The sequence below is a fragment of the Carassius carassius genome, chromosome 38, assembly GCF_963082965.1.
Source record: "Carassius carassius chromosome 38, fCarCar2.1, whole genome shotgun sequence".
NCBI lineage: Eukaryota > Metazoa > Chordata > Actinopteri > Cypriniformes > Cyprinidae > Carassius > Carassius carassius.
The window spans coordinates 17710341-17716080 of NC_081792.1; positions in this window are offsets into that span (position 1 = coordinate 17710341).

Consider the following 5740-nt stretch of genomic DNA (forward strand, 5'->3'; position numbering starts at 1 on the left):
GAGGACATGCAGATGGAGGCGGAGCTCGCTGGCCCTGGCCCTCCCTCGTATTCACGATGTTCAAGATCAAGTGAGAAAACAAAGATAAAAAACCAACTACAACTTCAGAAACCAAAACAGGGTTAGACCTCATCAGCTCCTAATGCAAAAACAAGTCCCCCACTCCACCCTTCATTTTTTGTTTCCTCAGTCAGTCCCCTCGAGCAGCTGTGCGTTCGTGTCCTCCTGTACATTGAATCATGGTCTGATAGAAGAACAGACCACTGTGTCTAAAGCTACTGATGGAAACCTGACATCAGTTTACAAGATTAGTCATTTGTTTCCCTCAAGTCACTCAAGGTTTCTCTATTTTAAGTCTTTTTTTGCTTTCATTTTGATGTTCTTTGGGCCCTAAGAACACTGCTTTTCCATGCAGTGTTTTACCTCAGAAAGATGTTCACATGTTTGAAAAAAAGAGGAAAAAGATGACAAACACACATCTTTAGAACGACTTCTGCTTTCAACCAGATGTTTGTACTTGTTCAAGAGGATGCTGCAAGACTCAGTAACTTTGCGGTCACACAGATAAATTCACCACTCTCGACAAAGGCAAAGACTGAAACAAAATGAGCTGAAAGACTGGCAACGTTGTCCCTGGCCATTTGACCAACTCCTTGTTTTTTTGTTTTTTTGTCTCCCTTCCATGATTGGACTAGAGAAACGGGGAGCGCGTTTTGTCTCGAGGCAGTGTTAGCGGATGCTTGCGCTGTCCCTGTCTTTATCTGATGCTATCCGCAAGACTACCAGAACGTGTTTTCCCCCCTCGCTCTTTGTCAAACTAAACATAGAATATGTTGCTACCCCCAAAAAAGGCGTTTTTCAGGAAAAGGAACTCTTTGGCTGTTGTTCTCCTGTGGTGCTGTTATGACAGCCAGACTGATATGAGGCTTGTGGAGGACCAGCTTAGAGACTTTATTGACTGTATTGTTGATTATAATACATAACATGTGTGCAGTAGCTTTCGATTTCGTTTTATTTTCATAGTCATTTCTTTCTAAAGGATCGACATTTTTCATTGTGATGTAATTCAACTATTGTTTTCTGTTAATGATTGTTTTGTTTTGTTGTTTTTTTTATTCTCTCATCATTCCAAAAAGGGGTTACATTTAGGAGAGAAGTTCCAAAATCCCTTATTCTACAAACTCCACACCAAAAAAGTCCTAGTATCCTAGTGTTGCATCACACGTATTTGAGGATAGCACTTATAATTAAGTGAAAATTCCGAAACAGAGCCACAGATGAAATCTAGCATTAAAAACCACTCGATCATTTCTTTAACAGAGAGAAGCTGAAACTAAAGAGACAGAGGTGAAATACACATTGCAGGGCTCCCTGTAAGATCCTGGAGAAAACTATACAGGCACTCATATCTCTTTTTTTTTTTTTTTTTTTTTACAAATTTGCTTCATTTGTTCATTTACTTAAAAATTGTAGATTTAATTTTTTACAGATTTGCTCCATTTACAGTGTTTATTTATGAATTTCCTATAGTAGCCAATTGATAGCTGCGATACAAAATATTGCTTTAACGTAAAACATAACACGGTCACAGAATACCTCAGACCACAGTGTTTGCCCCTCACGCTGTTATTATAAAGGGGATTTGTACTGTGGCTAACCAACATGGTGACTCTCATTATCAGTTCAAAGTTCTATAGTTACTAGATATATAAAGGTTATTTGCAATTCACTGTGTGAGTAAAAAAGTGTCTGATTAGCATTTTGCTTTCACTGAACTATATATATATATATATATATATATATATATATATATATATATATAAAATATCTTTTCTCAGTAGTGCCATGCCAAATTCTGAGTTTTAATTTAAGATATGTTGCTTTTTCTGTTTTTCCCCATTTTACTTTTGTTACAGGTAACCAAAGAGATATTTAGTAAACCAAAAACTCTTTTTTATTTATCATTTCTTCTTCCTAAGGAACTGGCCAAAAGAACACAAACTCGTCATTTTAATATTTAATTTTTCCTTTATTTTTCATTTTTTCCCAGCCAAATCTTTTTTTTTTACTTACACTACAGAGCATTCCAAAAACCAAAGTGTAAAATGCAAATGCTTTTTTTGTTGTTGTTGCTGTTCAAAAAAAAAAGAGACAGCTGTTTTAATATACGTTAACCTAATAAGTTCTTAACACTACATATGTTTAAAGGCCAAAAAACAAACGGAAACAAAAAGCAAAAAAAGCAGTATTAATAAGCCTCTTGAGGTTCCTTAGTTAATGTACAAGCACTTACAATCTGCGAAAGGAAGATTTCTACCCCATCTTGTGCTCAGGTGATTGGCAGTGTTGAGAACGCAATTTTCACTGTCTAAGATTGCAAAGGACTTTACATGCAAAAGGCACTTGAATAAGCCAGCATCAATTACTCAGCATTATGGTTAACTTCAATTACCAGTATTTCACAATTAAACGCAGTTCAACAAATACCAAAAAAAAAAACAGGCAAGCACTAACTTGCTTGTGCTTACCCTGCCTGTTGAACAGTATTATTTACCACACTAATAAGGGATGTCTGATAGGGAATCTTTTCAAATGCGACAGGAATCATTTTAAGGGCGGTTCAAGTAATTATTTTCCACTTTTTATGTTGGAGGATCTTTCTTTTTCGTGGTTTGATGTACCTGGTCTCTATGTTCATTTCATACACACCTTTGAAACACCTTCCAAAAAAATTAAACCAAAAATAATGCTACCTCCTTTTAAAAAATGGTTCACAAAAAAGATAGGCCACTGAAAGTCACCTATAGTCAAACAAAAGATGTAAATCCCTTTTAGTTTTTCATTCACCCACAAAATACATTTTTTTTATAAAAAAAAACATATTGTTGAAATAACCAAAATATGTTTGTCGTTGCATAGCTGTAAATGGAGTTTGTTGATTCCTCTCGAGTCCAAATTCATTTCCATGAATTTGGCTTCATGAATGGAAACAAATAAATGAGACACAACGGGGGGAAAAAGACGACTACCTCTCTATACCCTCCTAAAAATAAATAAAACCCTGAGTCCTGTTAAGTATGAAGCATTAAGTGGTCAACATATTTAAAAGGGTCTACTCCAAATCACTTATTCCCCACTTTAAGTGATCTATTAGCATAGTGTCTATGTACAGGTCCTCTGTGCGAAGGCTTAATTGTGTGTTCTAATTCCGCATGCATAATGAGAGGCCAGGCCAATGAGAGCCATCGAGCTGGCCGGTCATTAGAGCGTACTCAATGGGCCAGTCAGCTGGGTGTCAGAAATGATGATAGGCAAAATGCATTAATGCAGGCCACTCTCACATGGACCCCGCTTCCCAATTAATGCAAAGTGTAGTTTTGTGACAGCAGTTAAAAAAATAACACACACACACACACACAGACAGACTATCCCTGAGAGATCATCATGCTCCTGCTAAAACGAGCCTTTATTTTTACCAAAATATCCAAAGAGAACCAACAAGCTTGTGCTACAAGAACTGAGGATTGCAAAGGAATTGGAAAACTCTCACAAATTAATTGCTGCATTAACTAAATGGACTACAATTGTGCTTTAAGGCACGCGTGTAAACAAAGCTGTTTTGTAAGATGTGGACTAAAGGGCATCAGTGGTGATTGCCATGACTCCTTCGTTACTTTTACACACGTTGTAATGATGTATTATTGTATATTACCGCTCGGCTTAGCTCTCAAGGGCATTCCCTGCTTTCCGTGTTTCCTTTACTTGTTTTCTTTTGGCTTTTATTTTTCCGCACCTGTTTTTAGCTATTGTAAAGTTTTGAGCTCAGAATTTCCTATACTGTATTGCTTATGCTAAAGTCTATGTATTTATCATAATATGTGCTGCAGGTATCATGGTTAAAAAAGAAAAAAAAATCTTTTTTTGGTTTTGTTTTCCCAGATTTTCTGTCGTAAACTGTCTGGGACGATGATTTATTTTTTTATTTTTTATGTATTATCTCTCGAAAAAGAACAGATTAAGAGTTAGATAAGTGGTTAAGGTAACACACCTGTTTGTATATTTATCTTAGCTAGGTCTATTTTGATACTTTTTGTCTCTGTAGTGCATTATGCATTTTTAAGGAAAAAAGAGAGAAAACAAACTAAAAAGTTGAACTCGTTGTGTAATGATACCTCAGAAGGACTTTTCTCAAAAGACAGGACCAAAACTTCACAAAAACAATGAAAGAGAAAAAAAGAAGAAAAAATGTGTAGCCCTCTCTTGCTTATAAGAAAGAGCAACTTTAAGGTGTTTTTTTTTTATTATTGGTTCTTTTAGGTGCCAATATGTGTACAGACTCCCTTTAAAGTCAAATCATTCCTTTATTTACCATAAACACTCAAAGCTGTCTCTCATAAGGCAACAGCGCTCCAGATTTATATAGAATTTATCTGAGAAAGTGCATGGATTGGCTCTCTTTGGTTGAATTATGCCGACTGAGTGAGTCTTTCTTGTTTTCTGGCTTTTCTGCACCCTCATGGCTTTAAAGATGCCATGCTAACATTTTTCCAGGCTATCAGAGGTACACAAAATTCATACAGGCTTTTTTTGACCACTGTTTGACATTTGCTGTGAACTTGGTGTGGCTTTTCCACAGTAACATACCAAATAAGATTGTGAAAAGGCTTTTAGAAATACAGTTCATCTTCAGTGACCACCAAAGGGATTGTGGCTAGATGTTTGGATTCCAAATTGATCAAGTCTGCCACAGCTGTAACCACACCTTCACGTCTTCTCAGAGCTCCCTTGCCTGGTGATGAATAGCTTTGAGCTGCAGTATTCTTAGTAAAGGACCCTTGAAGGGGAGCTTTTGCCTGATGATATTAAATTCTTCGGCCAATCAAATGGAACTACCACTTCGACTCTCCTCTCATTGTATTTTTACGAATGTGTGTACATTTTCAGCAGTGACTTCTGTGTACTTTAGTTTCATTTTAACTTGTTTGTTTACTTCTCTTTATTATATTTTTTTTACATTTGTCTTGCTTTTTCAGATGAGACTTGGGGGAAGAATAGGTGATGGCTTTTGAAATGGTATAAAGGCAACTAGCCATCTACCTTTGTCGTTCTAACTCCGGTGACCATGTTTATGCCAGTCACTGCCGTTTTTTCTTCATGCTGTATAAAAAACACACACACACATATATCTGTGTATTTGTAACCTGAATCTTCTTGTGTCTGTCCATGCAGACAATAAAAAACTGTACAGTAGGTCTAGTTGCATGTAATCTGTACTAATTATTGACAATGGCATTATAAAATGCAATAAAAATACTTATTACACTGTCTAAGGCTGTGCAGTGTAGCTTTCTTTCTAAATTTTTTTACTAACACTTTAATTAGAATTAACATTATTATTAATTGTTTTTTGTAAATAATCCTATGATTCATGAATTAGGTCACAAGGGAATATTTCCATCTGAAGTCATCATTCTCAATATTTTTATAAATATTGTTTTACCGTATGTCCATAATGCATATCCCTATTAATATTTGTTTACAACATATGATGTCATTATTGAAGTTTATATTATTATTTGTATTATTGTTATTATTATGTATAACATTGTTTAATTTAAAAAATCCCTCTGAAGGTTGCATTCATATATTTTATTATATATAGTCTTCCTACTAAAATGTCCAATGAAGAAATATACTCTTTAATGCGTTGTGTACAGTATAGTAAACTGACATATTTTAA